The following is a 23,712-nucleotide window of genomic DNA, read 5'->3' as shown; positions in this document are numbered from 1 at the left end:
GCTTTCCCAAAGCAGTTACAGATTGGAGCAGGAGGTCATATCGTTCTGAAAATTAAGACTTAAAGAATTAAGAGGACTTTTTTTTTCAATTAATAGCTTTATTTTTCCTCAATATACACTTAGAAAATAAGTCTAAGAAAAGGTTTCATGAAATAGACCAGAGGACTATATACAAAGTGAAGAGTTCCAAATCAGCAAGACAAAGTGCACGGATGAAGCATTCTCCCCTCAGGGCCACGGCAGCCTAGGACCGGTCCCATCAGAGGTGAGGCAAGCTCTTGGTTGGCTTTTGAGTTCAGCTGAGGAATTGTGCTGATCTTCAGGAGTTTGCTGCTTACATACTTATTCTTGATGGCGATGAATTTCGTTAAGTTTTCATTAACTTTCACTACATTTTTGGCCATGTGCTTGCTGCATGACTTCCAATAGTTCATTCTCTGTGTATGGCCCAGAATCTTTTGGGACAGACAGGAAGCAGCCGCTGCCACCTTTGAAGGGTGATAATGCACCATGTCGTAGTCAATGAGAGTCAGATCCGTGAGATATTTGGCTAAAGTGTGCTGTTCCACATCAACCTCCCCAGCTTTTGATGCCTGTCTTAAGAAATGCAGTGGCAAAGGTCGACCCAGCTCAAATTTCAGTTCTTTCAAAATCAATGTTTCCATTTCTTGGATCTGGGAACTGGTATAAGCATTGTCTGTGATGTAAACGAAATCTTCAATATTTGGAGAAAACATCTCCTCATACTTGGAAGCCAAGAGCAGAGTTGTAATCCCAACCACCTGAAGCTTCTTAAACCAGCTAAACCTGTAAAACTCGGTCCATGGTGGCGATGCACATATACAGAGTCTCCTGCAGCAGCCTAAACTTGGAGTGGACTTGCACCAGCCAGTCCACCAGGATGGCATGCATGCATCTGTTTATCTCTCTTCCATCTAAGAAGTGTGGATTTATGGACTGCAGAACCTCAAGCTGCCGTAGATACTGGTAGATATCCTTAACATAGTCACTGCAGAGCTGAGGGCTCTCCCAGTCCTCATTATCAATGTCCTCAATTTTGCAGAGCAAGGCATCAGAGAAAGCTTGGTAGTAGATACTATGATTGAGAAGTGGGATTACACTGAAGACATGAATAAGGCATGCATTTCTTCTATTAAGCAAAAAAGAAAGGCAATTAGAAGTCTCCAGAAAACCCAAAAGCCATAGAAAAAAATTATGCTCTGGGATGCCTGGGTGGCTCAGCAGTTGAGCATCTGCCTTTGGCTCAGGGCATGATCCCAGAGTCCCAGGATCAAGTCCCACATCGAGCTTCCTACGTGGAACCTGCTTCTCCCTCTGCCTATGTCTCTGCTTCTCTCTCTCTCTCATGAATAAATAAAATCTTTAAAAAAAATAAAATTATGCGCTGAATATGAAGGAAAATAAAAAGTTGCATGACATTGAACAGTTGATGGAATATAAAGAGATGGAAAGAGGAATAGAAAGAAACCATTTGTCCTCAAAGCCTGTCATAGTTTCATTAAGGAAGATCCAAGGCCAGTGAAATTGAACAGAGAACTGTAGAGAAGGAAAGTTAATCCTAGAGTATTACTTGACTCAGCAGGATAAAAGGAATGTAAATACTGTTCATTGGCTTTCAATGCATAGACTCAACATGCAATGAAGCACACAATGCTTAGAATACAAATATTAACAGCTATGAAAATATAAAGCAAAAGTGTAGTTAATAGAAGAGTAGACAGGTATAGCTAGGTATAGGTAAAGGTATAGTTAACAGAACGAGGAAAACAAAGAAGCATCCGTTTATATAACAGAGTTGCTATGGACTGAATTGTTTCTCTCAAATACATGTGTTGAAACTCTAACCCCTGATGTGACTGTATCTGGATAAGGTTTTTAGGGAGATAATGTTAAAGGAGTTCAGAAGGGTGAGGTCTTCCTCTACTAGGACTGGTGTCCCCATAAGTAGAGGAAGAGATCTCTGTGCAGAAGTCATGGGAGGACACAGTGAGGAAGTGAGCCAGAAGGAAAATCTTCACCAAAAACCAAACCTGACAGAACTGTGATTATGGACTCCCAGAATCCGCAACTGAGTGAGAAAATTAGTCTGTTGTTTGAGCCTCCCCGGCTGTAGTATTTGGTTACAGTAGCTCAAGCCAACTAACATAGGAGTCAAGAGACTAAAGTTGATGGTAGAAGGGTAGAGATTTAAAAATATAAAGTTATGATGAACCCACTAAATTCTACTCATAAAATAAATATAACATATATTATCTAACTAGAATTTCATTTTTTTTTTAATTTTTATTTATTTATGATAGTCACAGAGAGAGAGAGAGAGGCAGAGACATAGGCAGAGGGAGAAGCAGGCTCCATGCACCGGGAGCCTGATGTGGGATTCGATCCCGGGTCTCCAGGATCGCGCCCCGGGCCAAAGGCAAGCGCCAAACCACTGCGCCACCCAGGGATCCCCTAACTAGAATTTCAAATAAAATTTTGGGATATAAAGCAAAAATAAAAATATAAAGTTATGAAGGTCAATAACCAAAAGAAAAATTTTAAATTATCAAAAGTTGAGACAAAAAAGAGGAATAAGTATGTATGTGTATGCTCTCAAAATGACTGCTTATCTCAAGTAGGCAGAAGAAAAGGCATCAGGAGGGAGGAGAATAAATGGGCCTTGTTCTTGGGCAATGTCCTCAGAGATCTGCAAGGAAATGGGGTCTGTGCACCCATGCACAAGACAGACATGGTGATTGGCAGCTTTAAGGTATTAGGCAGTGGTCCCTGCCTCCTGTATTCGAGCACTTGTGTAGATTTATCCCCTTGAGTATAGGCTGCACCTGGCACCTTGCTTCTAATAAATAGAATATGGTCAAAGGCATGTGAGATGTCATGAGGTTAAGTGACAGAAAGGCTCCAAATTTCATCTGGCCATCTTTCTGGTTCTCTTTTGCTTGCTCAGGTGAATGCCAGCTGCCAAGTTGTGAGCCACCCTGAGGGAAAGGTCACCCAGAAAGATGCTAAGGGAGGCCTCTGGCCAACTGCCAGCAAGGACTTCTCGCCTTAAGTCTGACGGCATGTGAAGAATTGAATCCAAAGAGCACATGAGCGAGCTTGGCGACATCCTCCAATTGAGCCTTCAGATGGGATGCAACCCTAGAAGACACTCATCTCGATTGCAACCTCATGAGAGACCTTAATATGGCTAACGCACACCTGAATTCTTGCCCCACAGATTCTGTGAGATAATAAATGTTTGCTGTTTTTAAGTCTAATGTTTGAGGTAAATTGTTTCACAGCAATAGGAAATAATTTTTTATTTGTAAAAAATTATGATTTACTTTTCTCATTCAGAGTTGTGGCCAAAGTCACTGCACCATCCTTCTCACATCTGGGGTATGAGAGAGACTGCCATTTGTCTACCAATAATCATTCTCCTCATCTTCCCCATTAACACAGTCTGCTCATATTTACTACCTTACCTCACTTCCTTTGATGATGCTCATGTCATATACTTTAGGCTAAACAATCTAAAAGCAGTTTGGGGGAGGGGGCATCCAGGAAAGACCCTGAAAAAAGGACCATACCCAGCTGGCACATGTGTTTTTACTGCTCGTCCTTTCTTGCTTCATTCCCACATGAGCCCAGGGCTGGAGCCACAGCAGCCACGATGTACTGTGAGGCAACAAGCACATGCTATAAAAGCATGAGCAGAAAGACAGGAGTCCAATCTGCAATGGCATCCTGGAAATGTATACTAGCCCTGATCTGACTACCATAGAGCCACTAATTTGGTTAAGCCATTGTTTGTCTGCTTTGTTACTTGCAGCCACACTTAGTTCCTAAGTCATACACAGGTTCTTGGCATGGCTGCTGAGACATAGGTAATGCCACCTGAGCTCACCATTTAAAAGCATTCCTTGTGCCATACATAATGGATCCATGGTATCTACTGATATCTCCTATGAAAGAGGATTTATCTCAGAAGAAACTTATTTTCTATTTTACACAAATTCCTGTTTATAGTAAAAAGCATGATGTTTCTAGGACATTTAGTATAGGAGAAAATAGACTCAGAGACCATCAGCATAGTGTAGCAAGATATGACACCCATTATGGTCCTTAGCCAATAATTCAATAAAGGATTAAAATATTTCAATAAATTATTAAATACATATCTTATGCTTTAAGTATATACAGCATATATATAACCTTCAGCATGGCAACTCCACTTCCACTCTCAACTTAGGTTTCCTTAGGGAAATAATTTGATAAGTAGGAAATACAGATGCTATCAGGGAAGTTTTCAGATAAGCCATGGGAATTCCAAAAGACCTTTTACATTTATTTTTTAAAATTGTATTTATTTGAGAGAGATCGTGCACAAAGAAGGTAGGGGCAGGGACCGAGGGAGAAGCAGACTCCCCACTGAGCAAGGAGCTTGGCAAGAAGCAGGGCTTGATCCCAGGACCCTGGGATCATGACCTGAACTGAAGGCAGACACTTGACTGAGCCACCCACGTGTCCCAAGACCTTTTAAATTTCTATTTGACTTAGATTAGCCGTGTTCTGCTTAAAATCTTTGACGACTTCTATTGCATATAGGATTAAATACAAATCCCTATGTGGGTTTCCAGTCACAGCCACAGGGTCCAGTCCCTCCTTCCTTTCTCCCCACTTCCCTCTGTACTCTTCCACGCTCAAAAGTTCCTATTCACTTATGCAGAGCAGAACCATCTCCTTGTTTATAGTCTCTTCCCACCTAAACCATCAAATCTTCACCATCTACCACCAAGTTGTTAAGATATTATTTACCTCCTTTTTTATGGGTGCTAGCTCTTCAGTTTCTGTCCCACTGAATTTCCTCAGCTAACCCTGTTGATAGATGTATTGTGTCATTCTTTATTTTTTTTTTAAGATTTTATTTATTTATTCATGAGAGACACAGAAAGAGGCAGAGACACAGGAAGAGGGAGAAGCAGGTTCCATGCAGGGAGCCCGATGTGGGACTCGATCCCGGGTCCCCAGGATCACACCCTGAGCCGAAGGCAGTGCTAGACGGCAGAGCCATCCGGGTTGCCCTGTGTCATTCTTTCTTACTCAGAAATACTTAGTCCAAGCTCTTCAGGGTGGTATTCAAGTTCTTTCACCAACTGACCCACCTCACCTTTCTAGGTAGGCTCATGGCTGTTGTTAAATTGAACTTGACGTAATCAGTTTGAAGCCATGATCTCTAGGTGCCTTTTCTAATTGTAAAGATGAAAACTAGGAACAAGTGGTGTGTTGGGAAATGTGATTACTGACTAACCCATGGGATGGACCTGGGTACTCAGAGGCTCCCCACTCATCCCCTGTCCTTGGAACATGGGTTCTACGTCTTTCCCACTGCCAAGGCTGCTTCATGAGCAGAGCCTCGAGATGGTGATGTGATATTGAAAACACCTGCACAGTATATGTGACTGAGCTCAGTTAGGGCCTCTTTAAGAGCTTTTAAGATCTGGAGGGCAGGTGTGGGGATCCATTAGTCTTGCTGCCACCAAAGACAGGCCTCAAATGTTTGTTCCTTTTGCTATGATTAAAACTGCTACCTACCACGCTGGAGTGGCCTGCCTCTTTGGTGTCTCCCGCTCTCTGTGTGTGGGGGCAGGTCTCAGATTACACCAGGAAAGCTCCCAAGAGGGCCTGGAAGCCACAGATGCAAAACCCTCATGGGCACATCATGCCAATGTGCCTGAGCACACAAATCATCTTCAGGTTAAGAAGGTCTATCATTCAACTCCATCCACGATCATTCTTGGTAACTCCTCAGAGTTGTATTCACCATTAACATAGACAACAAATCTAACCAATATTGATCACACCCCCTATATATATGTGTTTTTTTTTTCCTGGAAAATGCTATAAAAACAATGCGTATGAAGTGAGCCAAGTAGAAACCAAGAAATTGCAGAACATATTGAAAAGGGATTCACCTTTTGTCACAACTGACTGAACTCCCTCAATGGTTGCCACATCACACAGCAGCCAGAGCCTGCAAGGGTCTGGGCACATTCCAGCAATTAACTCTACTATTTTGCGTTTTGCCAAAGATGCATTAAGTACCCTACAAGGCGCCTTTTACAACAGCCAAATGGAGCCATAAGGGAAGCAGCTGAGCACACAGAAGGATCACTGGGAAAAGGGGCTTCAGCTGGAGATCTAATCTGGGCCATGGTTTCCAGGTACGTAGAGGACCTTGCTTAGAGGACAGCTGAGTGAAATGAGAAGGAAGCCGAACTGTGCACCTCCAGGGAGGTCTTAACTCACTTGATGTCTTAACCCCCAAATCTTGAGAAAATGTCCAAAACACACTATTACCTTACCAGCATTTGGGGAATCAGATGAAAATACCTGGATTCTGTCTTGGGGTTGGCACACACAGTGTCTTAAGTGAAAAGAACTTTTTCAAGATCAGTAGGAACACCTCCCTGACATCTCTGAAAGGGGGTTGTGCTCCCAGCAGGAGGTGGGGGGGATGGGAGAGGACCGAGTCAATGTGAACTCAATGCCAATGAAGAAGGAAGGTGCCCTGGCTGCCTTGGAGGTTACACGAGGGGATTTTCAGGAAGGCTGGACTCATTCTATGATTCATCGATGCTTTTATATGCCTTTGTAGTAAATATTTATCATGCAGCCACAACCGGACACACATTTTGCTAGGCCTTAGGGTGACAGCATGAAACACGAAAAACCAATTACCTGAACAGCACACAGGTTACTATCTGGTTAGGGGAAAAAACATTAAATACAATTTACTTTGACAGAGTCTTGCCTATTCCCTAAAAACTGGCATTTCCCAGCCATTGAGGCTCATTGAGAAAAGATTTCCTGACATACAAACTAGCCCAGCTGTGGACCACCCTATGGAAATCATTTGGGAAGATTTCTTGTCCCAAAGCTCCCTGTTAAAAATCTCATTTCCACTCAGGAAATCTTTCCTCATGGAAAGGAGCTTATGAAAAACATCTGCTGTCCCTTGCCAGACTGCATCTCTCAAGGCTGATTGCTCAGACTTTCTGTCTGTTGTTGTTTGGTTTCTTAAGAAACGGGACACTAGGTGGAACCTGTGTTCTGTCCATGTCCTCTCTAGACAGGCCAGCCACAGCCTCATGTGGCCTCCACTGTTCCATCCATTTCTCTGACTTCTGCTCTCGGGCCACTACTGGCCCCTACCCTAGACAGAATGAAATGCAATATTCACCAAAAAGTAGATGATCACACATAAATAAGGTTTTCCCTGCATTCATTTTATCCCTTAAGTCAGGATTTTTGTCCCGTTATCCTAAAGATTCTATTTATGCACCTTGTCCAGAGAGACCAGCCACACGTAATGCTTTGAAAAGTAAAAACAGGGCCACCTGGGTGGCTTAGTGGTTGAATCTCCGCCCTTCACTCAGGGCGTGATCCCAAGGTCCTGGGATCAAGTCCCGCCTCAGGCTCCCCGCATGGAGCCTGCTTTTCCCTCTGCCTGTGTCTGCCTCTCTCTGTGTCTCTCATGAATAAATAAATAAATAAATAAATAAATAAATAAATAAATAAATAAATAAATAAATAAATAAATAAATAAATAAAATCTTAAAAGAAAAACTAAAAACAAGCTCACCTGGCTAGCTCGGTGGCAAGGGTATGCCACTCTCTATGGGGGGAGGAGGGAGGTCGTGAGTTCGAGTCTTCTGTTGGGCGTAGGGATTACACAAAACTTTAAAAAAGTACTAAAAGCAACTAAAAATTGATGACGATACCCTTGGACGAGTCTCGTTTCGAGAATTTTTGTCTCTGCAGAACAAGGAGGCCACCCCTAGGGTGCCTTGGAGATTCCTAACATCTAGGAATCTTCATTTCTGTGCTGACAGGGGGGTATCTGGAGAGACACGGGGCCTCTGAACCTGGGGACACACAGCCAGGCGCCCGCGCAGCACCTCCCAGGGTGTGTGTGTGTGTGTGTGTGAGAGAGAGAGAGAGAGAGAGAGAGAGCTGGGCCGAGGGAGAAGGGAGGAGGTCCTGTGAGTACATGGAGCCCAGGACCATTCCCTTCGTGCTGAAGCATCCTTCACGATGTCTTCCACTCATCCCACCTGCCAAACAGCCACAGACGCCGAACACCGCACACAAGGGGAAGGAACAAGCCTCTTGAGGCGCCCCCGCAGGTAGATGTTACCTCCAGCTGCCGCCAGGCCGCCAGAATTCGTGGGTCCCACTCCGCCTTTTTTTTTTTAAGATTTATTTTATTTATTTATTTATTTATTTATTTATTTATTTATTTATTTATTTATTTATGAGAGAGAGAGAGAGAGAGAGAGAGAGAGAGAGAGAGAGAGAGAGAGAGCGCCACTCCTCCTTTCAACCACCCTGGGCTCCTCTCCGGCCCTCCCGAGACTATAGGCCGCAGTGCCCGCTCACCTGCGCAGCGCTGAGCCGGGCTCGGGCCGAGGCGGCGGCGGGCAGGTGGGACGCGGCGCAGGTGGGGCGGAGGGGGCGGGGCGGGGCTGGGGGCGGGTGCAGGGGGCGGGGCTGGGGGCGGGGTACCAGGGCGTGGGCGGGCGCCCTGGCTGGGCGTCTCCTTGCCTCTCTCGTGGCAGGTGCACAGTAGGGCGCAGGGGTGAGCGGAGGAGTTTGCGCCTGGGTGTGCTTAGGCGTGTGAGCCGCGCCTGCCCGCGCATTTTAATCCGCTAAAGGAAGGAGAGTGGCCCCCAGAAACCCCGAGGCGCACTGTTTGTTCCAGACGGCCTGGGGATGGGTCGGCTCTGTGTAGAGGGTTCCCTGGGAGCTCAAAGGAAGATGAAGCGTCATGGGGAATGTTCTGGACACATGCAGCCTTCTCCTTCCTCACCCACCCGACCAGCTGCTCCTGAACCTCCCCCGGGGCAGTGGTTCTCAGCGCGGCGCCAGCGGCGCTGGGGAACTTGCTAGAAACGCAGGTTCTCGGCCCCACCTCCCCATCCCTGCAAGCAGCCGCTGGGCCGCTGGGCGGTTGACTCTCTCCCACCCGAGCTGTTTCCTCAAGGTCTCCAGGTGGTTCCCAGCAGGCTAGGAGCGCCCACTGGCGCCCACAGGGACCCTCCGTTGGGTTTTATCGCTGAATGCGGGGAGCACACACGCAGGACCTTCAAACACACCCACACACTGGCCACACCTGCATGTGTTTCGCTTTTTACCAGTTTAACCAGCTGTTCAGATAGAAGCCCAGATCCCGCGGAGGGCTGACCGTGGATAGCCATGCCCTGGAAATTCTTTTCCCAGACACTTGGATGATGAAAAACTCGACAAGAGCATTCTTGTGTTTCACATTACACTGTACCGGAGATTTGGCTTTCAAGCCACAGGTAAACCAGTAGAGTCACTGAGCCATGTGTTTCTTTCCTCTTCCCGCCCAAACTCACGTGCATAAAAAATATTTTTCCAGAGTCCGTTGTCTGGTCTTTATTTTGTTCATGTTTTTTTAGATATTTAAACTTTTATTTTATTTATTTTTTTAAAAACGATTTTATTTATTTATTCATGAGAGACACAGACATAGGCAGAGGGAGAAGCAGGCTCCCTGTGGGGAGCCTGCTGTGGGACTTAATCCTGGATTTTGGGATCATGCCCTGAGCCAAAGGCAGATGCTCAACAACTGAGCCACCCAGGCGTCCCAAACTAGGGCGTTTTTTTATTTTATTTTATTTTATTTTATTTTATTTTATTTTATTTATTTTTATTTTATTTATTTATTTATTTATTTATTTATTTATTTATTTATTTATTTATTTATTTATTCTAGAGAGAGAGAGAGAGAGGCAGAGACACAGGCAGAGGGAGAAGCAGGCTCCATGCAGGGAGCCTGACATGGGACTCAATCCTGGGATTCCAGGATCAGGCCCTGGGCTGAAGGCGGCGCTAAACCACTGAGCCACCTGGGCTGCCCAGATATTTAAACTTTTAAAATAAATTTCTGAAGCTTCTAGTAAAACTGGTATGAGCAAATGTATATAAACCACTTTCTTCATTTGTTTGATAACATTATTTTGATTCTTTCTCTGAAATGAGATTTCTTCCCCCCCTCCCCATTCCCTCTTTTTGTTTTGATAGATGCTTATTTGATTGTCTATCTTAGATCTAAACTATACTGGAGCAACCTTTAAAATTCCAGTCCAAGGGAGAGACCCCGGGTGGATCAGCAGTTAAAGCCTCTGCCTTCAGCTCAGGGTGTGATCCTGGAGACCTGGGATCAAGTCCCACATTGAGCTTCCTGCATGAAGCCTGCTTCTCCCTCTGCCTGTGACTCTGCCTCTCTCTCTTTCTGTCTCTCATGAATAAATAATTAAAATCTTCCAAAACAATAAATCAAAATAAAATAAAATTCCAATCCAGGGCACCCAGGTGGTTCAGTGGTTGAGCATCTGCCTTTGGTTCATGATTATCCTGATCCTGGGGTCCTGGGACCAGTTGCAGGTCGGGCTTCCCATGGGCAGCCTGCTTCTCCCTCTGCCTATGTCTCTGCCTCTCTCTGTGTGTCCGTTATGAATAAATAAATAAAATCTTTAAAAACTCCAATCCATTCATGTTTTTTTCTTCCTCCCATGGTCAAGTCTATGTATTTCCTGGAAATTCCTACCTCTGGTTCTTCTCCTGTCCTCTTGATTTTCCTCCATGGCTGTGGTTCCTTTGCTTACCAAACTACTGCTTTCTATAGGCACTGAGCCTTTGTCCCTGTCTCCTCCTAGTAATTATTTCAGATATGTGTTCAGCTGATGGCAGCCATCTGGTCAGGACCTCATGCTCTAACCATTCTTGATTAGCCCCATTTTACAGCTGAAGTTAACTCAGCTGATAGTCATCAGCAAACACCGGGCCTTCTTGTCTCTCATATTTAGATAGATATTTGAATTATTTTATAATTAATAAAATCTCTCATAAATGAGAACAGGGAATTCAAATTCATTCACTGTGATGTGAATTGTTCTGAGTTAGGAAGAAATCTACAGGGATCTTTTCTCCTGAAATACTGATTCAAGTATTTGGTACGCTACAAGCCCAACGAGAAGACACCAGGGGGCGTGAGATACTTTTTTTCCCCCCTCTGGCCAGCCCAATCACCTAGTTGATGAAGAAAACACTTCCCTCCAATGTTATGTTTGTGACCTTTCCACCTAGGAGACCTCTTTTATTTTCATAGTTTATATATTTTCCTATTATGAATCTTCTTTTTTCCCCCATCCACCTGCCCAGTGTACAAATCTAACTGGTTACATATTACCTAAAAATAAAATATCTGGGCCAGGAGATTAATATTTGTCTGTTTCACATAATTTACTCCCAAAGCAGTAGCTGAAGCCTGGACATACATTCTCTCCTGTATCAAACAGCATCCTTTTACTTCAGAATATTAGGATGTTCAAAAGGTGCTTTATGGGGAAAAAAAATATGGTAGTCTTAGCATGGAGTAGGAAGTATTTCCTAGAAAATACTTACTGGGAAAATAATCCCACCAGTAACCCAAACAAAATGTAAATGACAGGCATGATACGGTTTTCAATAAATATTAGTTAACCTGGATGCATTTATAAGAGGTGCTTTAGGATCAGTAATATTCGACACTTAGAACCACATATACCCTAGGATTAAAAATAATTTTTCTGTCCTTTCTTGAATAATATTGGAGAATTTCAAAAGCAATTTGTTTCATTTTCCAAATTGTCAGTGTTCTTATAACAATGAATTTTTTACCTGCCCCCTTAGAGATTCTGAGGGTCTGTCTGTTTTGGTTGGGGAAGTAATCAGCTTAGGTACTGAGAGCAGCAGGACTCTATCACGTTACTGACAGGAGACAAATGACAAATGTTGAGTTTGCTTCTGTTGTCATCTCAGATCAAACTCCCTGCCCTTTTTATCCACCTGCCCAGGCTGTCTTCAGACTTCTGGTAGAGTTATCTATCATCCAACTACGTAACCTTGGCAAACTACGGGGGTGACCGTTGAATTCCATCCCCCCACCTGCAGAATCCATCCGACCTGACTTCTTCTCCCAGCCTCAGTCCCCTGCACCCCCTCCCATGCTCTTCTAGTCACAAGGCCTTCTCACAGGCCCTTTTCAGATGGATTTGCCCTCTCAGAGTCTCCTCTCCCTGCCTGAAATGCCCACCACCTCTTCTTCACTCAGCTTAGAAGCCTCCTCCCCACTCCCTTCATTGGCTTTCTCTTTTGAGCTCAGTTGAACCAGATCTGTTTTAGTGCTCATCACATCTTATCTTCATCCTATAGACTGCCTTTTACTCCTCTGTTCCCACTGCTTAATGCAGGTCTTCCACATAGTAGAAAATCAACGATTACTAGGTAAATAAAATTATGGCTAGGTTAATGGAATCATCTGTGGCTGAACTTTTCGGCAGGTTTAGTATCCTTACATCCCATGAGTGATTCGAAGAGTTTAACAGGGCCTTCAAAATCCATTCTTACGGAAAACAATGGATTTAAAGGAGAGAATTCCAGATCTAACTAATCATTTCAATCTATCATGTCTACTATATAAGGTGCTTTTGATTTCTGTTCCGTATTTCAGACAGTGTTCCTGAGTACACACAGGCGGCTCGCTCTAGCCACTCTTCATTCCCCAGGAGCACACCTTCCTAGAATCTGCACCGGCTAATTTTCATCTTCTAATTCCACTATCTCTCAAATACCTACAAACTAAATTTTTTGATGCTGCTTCCAGAAGTAGCTTTGGAACAATTAACTAAAAATTAGGCTAATCCAACAAAAAACTCCAGTACAGGAAGTAGGATTATGTTGCATTTCTTCTACTGGGTAAGTCGGTCCTTAACTTTCAAGAGAAAAAGATACTTTAAAACTTTTTTCTTGTACATAATACGTAACCTCATCCTGCGCCACAGTCTTTTCTGCTCCAGTTTCAAAATAGCAACTACAGCTGCCAGGAGAGACCCTTCCCCAGGAATTTTGAGGCCACTAATCAATTTCACAGCTGTAGGCAAAGCACTTGGCTGGGAAATGTTTTCTGCAAGACAGACAAGGTGCTTTGACCTTGTGGGGCAGCCAGAGGGTTAAGCCAAAGGAGTAAGGGTAGCTGGAACAGAGGGAGGCCATAGGTGGGCTGGGCTTCTCTGCTCAGTACCTTTCCCTTCCCCACTTGCCTTGTTCACAAACTGAGCCAGGGAACAAGGAGACTCCAAGTCCTCCACCGGCCCCTGGGAGCAGAGATCTGGGAGGGTCAGAGCTGCTGCTCGGTTCCACCTCCCGGAACAGTGCACAAGACCCAACTTAAAGTGTCTAAGGAAGAAAGATTCTCCTTTTGAATGACATTTCCTCTTCTCTGGTGGTTTTCACCCTTGGTGGACATAGAACCACCTAAATGGTTTGTTGAAACACTTCAAGGCTCTGATTCCATGGGTCTGAGGAAAGACCCAAGGATGGGCACTTCTAACACTTCCTCCCATGATGCTGAGGCTGCTGACCCTGGAGCCACGCTGAGAGCCACTGCTCTTCTCTGCCCAGTCAGTCTACTGTCTTTCCCTAGAATATTTACTCACAAGAGTTTTCTGCTGTGTCTCTCCTACAAACACACTGCTTCACTCCCAACACATTTCTTCAAATGTCAGTTTGGACTAATCAGAGGAGGGCGGTAGACTAACAAGCATATGGTCAAATAATCATTCTTGCCTAATTTCAGAGTAAATGTGTCAGGAGAATAACAGGACTGTAATAAAGAATCATAATTTTAACAGATTTCCTCTCCTTAGGCTGCAGAACATATTTCATTGATAAGTTTCATGAACACTGTACACTTTTGCTGAGCATCTGTGCTGGTCTGTGGTGGGATTACAGCATTTCCTGTGACCCAGACTCTCTTTACCCAGAAAATCAAGATCGATTTCATGCACAAAGAGCAGTTTCCAAATGGAAGGTGACTTCTTCATTTCTTACCCAGAATACATTGTCCATCAGGCCATAGGGTGACTTCTTGTAAGTGAACATCTCCATTCTTGCTGGAGCCTGTCCCAGAGACTGTGTAGCTCAGTGGTTAAGAACCTGGTTCTGGAAGAATAACAACAACAACAAAAAACCTGGATCTGGAGGCAGACAGATCTGACTTGGACCTGAGAAATCTTCTGAACCCTCTGTTTTGTGCATGTGGATGCATTTTAAGTTATAAATTGGAGATGACAACTCTTAACTCATGGAGAAGTACCAAATCCATGCCTTGGTTGAATTCTTCATGGTCGAGTGGTAATCACCGAAGCCAAAGCCAAATATCACCATCATAACATAGATTTCTAGAATGAAAGAGTAAGCCTGAATTGTTCTAAAAATGTAACCATTAACTGTATCAGTTATGTATTGTCACAATACTGCAGTGCAACCACAAACTAAAGTGGCATACAATCATAAATATTCATCTTTCACCATTCTCTTAGTCAGCTGGGTGGTTGTGCTGCTCTGGGTCAGAGCTAGAGGATCTCAGCTAGGTTCAAGTCTGCTCATGCACACGGCTGTAGTCACCTGGCAGGTCAGCTGGGGGCTGACTGGTCAAGGCTGCCATCCCCTCTGACACCCAGTCTCTGCTCTGAGTGGCCTCTCCTACCTATTCCAGGACAGTTGAGCTTGTTCTCAGGGCTCAACAGGGGTTCAAAGAGTGAGAGCAGAAGCATACAAACCAGTGAGGTCTCTAGAGATTAGGCTTAGACCTGGCATAGAAGTCACTCCTGCTGCATTCTGTTGGCTAAAGTAAATCACAAAGCTGCCCAGATTCAGAGTGGGAAAATAGACTCCACCTCTTCAAGGGAGGGTCTTCAAAGTCACAAAGGCTATGAATAAACGTTGGGGCAGAGAATGAGTCATTTTTTTTTCAGTCAACATACTATATTAATAAGGTTTATTTTTAAGATTTTATCAGCCAAATGTAATAAACCATTTTTAAAGATTTTCTTTATCAGGGCACCTGGGTGGCTCAGTGATTGGGCATCTGCCTTTGGCTCAGGTCGTGATCCCAGGGTCCTGAGATTGAGTCTGCATCAGGCTCCCCATGGGGGTGGAGCCTCCCTCTGCCTATGTCTCTGCCACACTCTGTGTTTCCAATGAATAAATAAATAAAATCTTTTTTTAAAAAATTAAAGAAAAAAAGACTTTATTTATCTAGAGAGAGAGAGAGAGAGAGAGAGAGAGAGAGAACATGTGCGAGTAGAGGGAGGGCCAGAAGGAGATGGAAAGAGAATTTCAAGCAGACTCTCTGCTGAGGTTGAAGGAGGGCTCAATCTCATGACCTTGCAATCATAACCTGAGCTGAAACCAAAAGTTGGATGCTTGACCCACTGAGCCACCCAGGCACTCCAAATGCTACAAATTTAACATTATGGAAAAGAAACAATTTCTTCACTGTCAGCTTCTAGATTTCTAGTAGCTACCTACATTTTTACAATACTAGCTAGAATTCGTTTTCACCTATGATTGGTAGAGAAGCAAGGGATTTGAGCAGCTCATTTCTAAGTAAATATTCTGTTCTTCTTCCTTTAGTCCTTATTATGGCTGGAGCAGAGATATTTATCCTGGATGTTGCCGTAGAGTAATGTGGGAGGTTTTCCTGTGAAATTCTTAGTGGTAAGGTTAACATGCTATTTTAAAGCATACATACAAAAAAATTGAAGAATTCCTAAATAGTTTTCTTCCTTAAAAGGGCCATGGCTTACATAGAATTTTTTTAAAAGAAAAAATAAATACAATTCTTATTTAATGTTAAGAGTGCTACTGCACAAAGACAATCCTACAAAATCTACAATTATAATAAATTGATAATCATTATTCTGCCTCATATTATCATTTCAATATGCATGAAATGAACATTTGTTGACTCAAAAAAGGATGTATCTTGAAGCAGACACACTTTATTTTACATAATCTTAATGATTTCCATACTCAGCATAGTCTTACTAAAATATAGATTTAAACTTCAACTGATAGACTGATAGAATTCCAAACTACAAATGCACAAAAGTGATTTTCTGTCAAGTTTCACATAGAAGCACTTAACCTATATTTGAAAGCAAATGCTGTATTTCACTATTAAACTTTTTTTTTTATGATAGTCACACAGAGAGAGAGAGAGAGAGAGAGAGAGTGAGAGGCAGAGACACAGGCAGAGGGAGAAGCAGGCTCCATGCACTTGGAGCCCGACGTGGGATTTGATCCCGGGTCTCCAGGATCGCGCCCTGGGCCAAAGGCAGGCGCCAAGCCGCTGCACCACCCAGGGATCCCTGTATTTCACTATTAACAACTAATGCAAGTGTCGCACCATGTTTGTATTTAAGATTTTATTTATTTATTCATGAGAGACACAGAGAGAGAGGCAGAGGCACAGGCAGAGGGAGAAGCAGGCTCCCTGTGGGGAGCCTGATACGGGACTCGATCCCAGGACCCCGGGATCACGACCTGAGCCCAAGGCAGATGCTCAACCACTGAGCCACCTAGATGCCCCTATTTTGCCTGTTTTAAGGATATGTTGCAAATATGATTAAACCCAGAATAGGCTTTCAAAGAGTATGGAATCTGTAGAATTACTTATGATAATGTTTCAAAACCAAATGGATAACTGATCGATCTTTGAATTAAAGTATATACTTCTTAGAGCCCATTCCAAGTCTAGAATCTTGGGATTCTAAGTAGATAATTAGTTTCTGCAAATAGGTTGGATTGATATTGAAAATGTGACTATAAATAGGCATGTATAACTTTGGCTACAGGAAAGCTATTAATTCCTAGAGATTTTGCTATGTATACTATAATAATTTATTTCTTAATATTTGTATTTCAGGTTCAAATACCTGCATGTGTTAAACAAAAGCAAAGACATTAGTTTCTCATTCTTCCCTCCTTCAACAAGAAAGTCTACAGTCTATGGACGACGCAAAGGTAAATTGGACACAGTCCTTGCCTTCAAAGGCTTAGATGTCAGAGCAGTGACTTGGAGAAAACTTACCTAAAATTTAAAGTAAAATCATGATGACCAGCTGATTGCTCCCCATACCTGGCCTCCCAGACTTTATTTGCACTTCATTCTCTCCTACCTTCATCATCCACTGAATCATCAGCCCCTGGAGTAGGTTTATGGGATTGACATTCTAGGTAAGCAGCAGAGCCGTTTCAGCCTTTGGTCATCTTCTTTCTTGTATATTGCTCTTTTTCCTGTGGATTTAGTACATTTTTGTTGGCATAATGTCAATGCTTTTTTCTGTTTAAATCTAGTGCCTCCAAGGCTCCGTTAGTCAATTGTTTGTAACGGTTGGGTGTTCAACTCAACTGTCTCACAGCCAACTTTTAGCCAGAAGATGGAGTCCAAGAGCCAAAGACAGGAAATCTTGGGCCATTTATGGCCGTCATAGACTTTCCTCTATATTGAAAGGTTTGAAATTATATTCTTTGCTGTGACACTTAGAGCCCAAAGTTTAGCATCGTAATACATGTAAATTAGGCAAGCTGTTAGGAGCGGGCTACCCAAATAAGTGCATTTTAACAAGCATATCATTTAGATTTAATAATTTGTTGACAAGGAGGAAAATGTATAAATCAAAGACCAGCATAAGAGACACATTTTGGTTTTGTTCTAACAAGCAAGGTACAATTAGTCCTGTTGATACTTTTGTCTACATGTCTGTAGGACAGATAGTCTCAAATCAGAAGGAGCAAGGTTAAGCCATTTTTATGAGTCATTGTTTGGACATAAAACAGATATCTCAAATGTTAACAAATGACGAATATGGTGAAGGAGTACGCAGTTCTCTACATGATTCTTATCCTCACGACCCTTTCTCCAAGTTTGAAATTACTTGCAAGTCAAAAGTAAAAACAAAAACCTCCCAGATTTCATAGTTTATTCAGTCAACCGAACATGGCATGATTTTATCATTTGGTTAAAAACAACAACTCATAAGATTGCCCTGATCCTACGTCTTTGGGAAAAAAAAAAAAAAAAACAGTCAAATACCGGAGTTTGCGGACACCTACAGCCAATTGTGAAATTAAACACAGTGAACATTAATTAAGGGCGTTGGAAGATTTGGTGTGTCGATTATCAGAATTCCAAGTTTTCATTATCCGAGGAATCTTGGAATCTCCAGTCAGCCAGAGACATGGTAAATAGTGTCAAAATACTTCCATAAAGAGGCAATGTTCACTTTCTGTGACACGTGGAAAGGGTGAGGAGACCGCTATGAGGCTTCTCTGCTGGTGTTTCAGGAGGAATCTTCCATTTCGTGAGCTTGCTCTGGATTCAGGACTCAGCCCATGTAATTTCAGTGTGTGTGGGAGCACTCTGCTCCTCGCACCGAACTCAACAAATGGGGGGCTGTGCTCCTTATATTTGGGAGGCTAAACCTATCCCAACAACCAGAATTCAAAATAGACCAAGCCCTGATCTTCAGCATCACCTCCAACACTACCAAAACAGGACCCACCATAATGAAGAAAACAGCCGTGAGTGCTGTTTCTTGGAACCAGTTACCAATTTTTTTATTACTTGGAGTCTGGCTTAATCCTTCTCTTCCTATCAAGTAACATATGGATTATATTTTCCCCCAAATTAGGCAGAGTTTGGCAGCCTCAGGTAGATTCTGGAAATGTATCAATGAGTTTAAAAGGAACTGTTTTTTGTTTGTTTTGTTTTGTTTTTGCTTGTTTGTTCAGTTGTATTATTTGTTTAATTTGTCTTGTATCTTAGCACTTATTATTCATTCCCTACCAGGGGGATATTGAATATTCAAGTGCATCTGAAATAGTACTAGAGAAGTTGAAAGTTCGATTTAAAGGGCTGAGTTCACCTCTCCTGTGGTTTTAGCACTCAATATCATGACCACGCATTCAATCCAGTTGGCAGGATTTCTCCAAGTGGAGTGAGGAGATACGGGTTTTACTGCACTCTATAAATATGACCATTTATTGGCCCCAACATATTTATGTTCCCATTCATTTGGTGCTCACTTAAACTGTCGAATTTGCTTGACCCAGTCTATAAATGTAAATTGCCTACATCTGAAACTCACCCCGGATGGCTTTTCGAGTGTGCGGGAGCTAGAACTGTGTGACTGCCACAGACCAGACCAGGTCTCAAGATACCCCATAGGCAGCAAATCACCTCCCACTCTCCCTTTGCTGCTGCTCTCAGAAGCACTAAAAGGCGCATTATTGCAGAAGCTTAAAATATTATTGGAAGTGGATACCAGATGCATTAATAGAGGCAATAATCTTGTCTTGTTTTAAAATATTTTATGTGAAAAAAAAAGAAAATAAAATATTTTATGTGCTTGAGGAAGTCGGAGTTTGATCAATGTCAAAAGAACAAATATGAACCTTGTTTGCTGTTTCCTTTATTATAAGCCTAAAAGTTTTATGTGGCACAGTAACATTCAAGGACTAATAGTGAGGAATCTCAAGAATTTAACTAGTCCTGGCTATGTCCATTGGCCCAGTTATCCTGAGACACCCCTCCTCCTACCAAGGCTACAGTTTATTGAACAGGTTTCTAAGGAGATAGGAGTTGGGGGTTTCCATTTCTCCTTCATCATCCACACTGGCTAGAGAGTGGTCTTTAAATATCACTTTCTATAATGTAACTCCACTTCCCTCGGTCTCTTCTCTGTACTGGAAGGCTAAGCACCCTCCTGAAATAATCTCTCATACTGAAGCATTTTTGAAACAACCTCCTTCATCTTATTTTCTTTAGGCATAATATCCTCATCATCTTAGACCTTCCTGCACTTTTCTACTTTCTATTTTTCTGATATTTTCTTCCCAGCCTTGTATCTCCAAAGGAAACTGACCTACTTCCAGAAATAAAATAACTAAAAATATGTGCACCTTATAAAATCAAGCCACCATGTGCCAAAAAGGAAATTGGTAACAAATTAAGAATGCCAGTCATTTGTGTATTTTTTCTAAGACATTTCATCTCATTTGTGTAACATTAGAAACGGGTTCATTGAGAAGAAAAGCCGGGAAAGGAGTACTAACAATGCTTGTATTAAAATTAATTGGATGACATTCTGCATAGGCTTTCTTTTTTTAACTCATTAGGAAATTTAGAAAAGTGGATGAATTTCAACCGTGTTTAGCTTATTAATAACATATTCATTAGAAGAGACACTATAATGATATCAAAGAACTCAGCACAATACCTGGCACATACCAGACGCTCAATAAATAGTAGTTATTAACTGATTGGACTTCAGTCTTAGAGCTACTCAAGCATATTTCCTAACATGAAAACATTAAAAAAAAAAAGAATTTCCTTTTAATTAAGTAATGAAAGCTAATAAGTTGGAGACTCTCCAGATAATAGTTACATTGTATAGAATTCACAATATCAAGCAACACTGTAAAGCTGGGAAGTGGCCTGAAATACTTAACAAGTCTTAAGGTGTTATCAGGACGCTAACATTTTTAGGATATGGAACTCATTACACATTTTTCTGCTCATTTGAATACTACGCAATGCAGAACCTTCTTTCTTTATTCTTTCGGTAGAGACGTTTTGAGGAAATACAGATGTGAGGCAGTATCCAAGGACTTTTAAACAAATATGAAGTTTAATTCAATTGTTTCCTGAGAGATTGACTTCTTGCAAAAGCCAAAGAAAATCTCTTACTAATCCAAAAGGTACAAAAAGAAGGTTGAAACCATAAAACGGGGGAGGGCTTGGTTTAGAAAAGTTAAAGTCTTTGGACAGGGATAATTACTGGGAGGCTGCGCTGTGAATTCCAGCATTCCGCTTCTGCTAAAATAAGCAGCACAATGGTCCTTTTATCTTTTTATGTTTTTACCAGGAGACTGGTGAGGCAGCTTTGATGAAGGAAATTCCTATTTACATCAAATCTAAACACCCAGGATAAATGGGCTTTTCCCCCCCCCATTCTGACCGGGTCATAAAAACGATGATCTTAATAATGTGAAATCCCAAGGAACCTGTGATCTAAAGTGTCTTCTGAATTATTTTCATAAATAATATGAAACAATATTCAAGGAACCTAGGTTTGTAGCCTGGATGTGAAACAATGTAATTCCTTTTTTTTTTTTTTTTTTTTTAACAATGTAATTCCTTACTGCAAGACAAGATGAGACACTTCTCCATCCTCTCTTGCTCTGCAGGGAAAAGCCCCACCCCACCCAGCAGTTCCTCTTAGTTGTGGGAATCCCTCTAGAGTGTCCCCTTGGCAAACTCCTTCTTCCTTCCAGTGACCACAAGGCTGGTGTGGTTTCCTTGTGGCGCCTCTAGCTCTTGGCAGCGCCACCTCACATGCTGAGGACAGAAGTGATACCCCTCGTGCCTGCAGAAGGTGCTGGTGGTGACACTGCCCCAACCAAACCAGACACTGAAGCAAAGTCAAGACCACCAATGGTGGCACAGTGGAGCTTCTCCTACCGAGGTATGAAAGCTGCTGGCACGTTTCTGTGGATGGCTGGTGTGTTGATTTTTACATGGTGACATCCAGAAACAGCCTGTTCCTCTCTTGCATCTTCCCACATTGTGGAGCACCTCTCACCTTAAGTCTCAAGTAAGGGTCTGTGCAGGTGGGGCCATGGGAGGCTCTGGTGAGGAATTCCCTTTCTCTGAACTCACTATCCAAGGATTCTTTCCTAAGCACCACTTTTTTTTAAAGAATGTATTTATTTATTCATGAGAGACACACAGAGACATGCAGAGACACAGGCAGAAGGAGAAGCAGGCTTTCTGCAAGGAGCCTGATGTGGGACTCGATCCCAGGACCCTGGGATCATGACCTGAGCCCAAGGCAGATGCTCAACCACTGAGCCACCCAGATGCCCTGCCTCACTTTTTAAAAGCCTAAGCCTACCAGATATTTTATATTCAAGCTTCGATACTCAGAGTGGCTTAAATATTTAGGTAAGTTTTACTGGTTTCAAATTCCTTACAATTAACACTTCAGTTCAATATTGAGTGTTTTTCTGCCTGCCACATACACATGCTCAGTGCATGTTTATTGACTGGGCAGACTGAGCTCACTTATGTCCCACACTGAGGGGACTCAAAGATGAGTAAGATTTGATTTCTGCCTTCAGGGATTTATTTCTAGAAAAGAAGACAAAAGGAATCATAATGTCAGTTATATCAACAGAGACAGGAATAAAATGTTTGGTGGTTAAGTCAAACATGGATCTGTGGGATAGTCCACTTTGAGCAATCAGTTAGCCATACTCCATCTGCCAACCATTTTGAATCAGCACACATTTACCGTATCTTATTCCACATGGACATGCAGTTTTCTCAAACTGTTTTTAGCACATATCCCTGTCATCTCAAGTCATCCCTCTATGGTCCATAGATAGAGCTCTGACCCGGGCTGCCTTGCATTTTAAAGAAGACCTCACAGTTGTCTTAGGGCATTCCTGATGGTTAGTCAGTTGGAGGGAGTAGGGGGAGCAGGGTATATGAGGCTACTCTGGATGCCATAACAGCATACCACAGACTGGGAGGCTTAAACAACAGAAATTTCTCACAGTTCTGGGGGCTGGAAGCTTGAAATCAAGTGCTGGCAGGATTGTGTTTTCCTGAAGCTTCTCTCCTTGGCTTGCAGACGGCCACCTTCTTGCTATGTCTTCACAGGATCATGCCTCTGTCACACCTATCCCTGCTGTCTCTTCCTCTTATGAGGACAACAGTCCTATTGGATTAGGGCCCCCCTCTTGTGAACTTTCATCATCTTCCTAGAGGCCCTATCTTTAAGTATAGGGATTAGGACTTCAACCTATGAACCTGGGGGTGTGGGGAGTAGGGATGCAATTCAGTCGGTAACAGAAGATCCGCAGCATTAACTTAGGGGCTTGGAATTATACTCAGAAGTACCTGGATGTGGCACAGGACTTCTTAACTGATTGTCCCTCTGTACTATTCATTTCTAAGAGAATAGAGACTTGACATCGGTAAACCTGCTTCAGAACCTTCGTGGGACACCATGGGCAGATGACTAGTTTCACAGGAGCAGTCTTCTCCTTTCAGTTCCAGATTCTTTCTTATTGTGGTAAAACACACATAAATATTGCCACTAGTGACATTTGGCGCATTCACAGTGTTGTGCAACTATAGCTAATATCTAGTTCCAGAACATCTTCAAACCTGGAAGAAACCTCATACCCATGAAGCAGTCACTCCCTTTCTTCCCCCACTCCACCTAACCCCTGGTAACCACATATCTACTTTCCATCTCTATGGATTTCCCTATTCTGGATATTTCCTATAAAGGGAATAATGCGATATGTGCTTTTTGTGTCTGGCTTCTTTCACTTAGTATAATACTTTCCAGATTCATTCATGTTGTAGCACGTAGCAGTTCTTCCTACCTTTTTGTGGCTGAATAATATTCCAGTTGTATGGATATACTACATGTTGTTTATCTGTTCATCGGTTGATGGACATTGGATTGTTTCCAATTTTTGGCTATTATGAGCATTTGTGTACAAATATATACAGGGACATAGGCTTTCATTTTTTAAGATTTTATTTATTTGAGAGAGAGAGTGTGTGTGTGCGTGTGTGTGTGTGTGTGTGTGTGTGTGCACTAGTGGGAGTAGGAGCAGAGGGAGAGGGAGAGGGAGAGTCTCAAGCCAACTTTGTTCTGAATGTGGAGACTGACATGGGGCTCGATTCCACAACTCTGAGATCATGACCTGAGCCAA

The 23,712-nt window shown here is 42.6% G+C and overlaps 1 pseudogene; it reads right to left on the bottom strand.

The window, feature by feature from the left end:
- Nucleotides 1-191: 191 nt before the first annotated feature.
- Nucleotides 192-14,016, bottom strand: LOC121497690 (annotated as a pseudogene).
- Nucleotides 14,017-23,712: the final 9,696 nt, after the last annotated feature.

The sequence above is a fragment of the Vulpes lagopus genome, chromosome 8 (genome assembly GCF_018345385.1).
Source record: "Vulpes lagopus strain Blue_001 chromosome 8, ASM1834538v1, whole genome shotgun sequence".
In the NCBI taxonomy this organism is placed as follows: Eukaryota; Metazoa; Chordata; class Mammalia; order Carnivora; family Canidae; genus Vulpes; species Vulpes lagopus.
The sequence above is the reverse complement of the archived record's forward strand: the minus strand, read 5'-3'. Positions and strand labels throughout refer to the sequence as shown.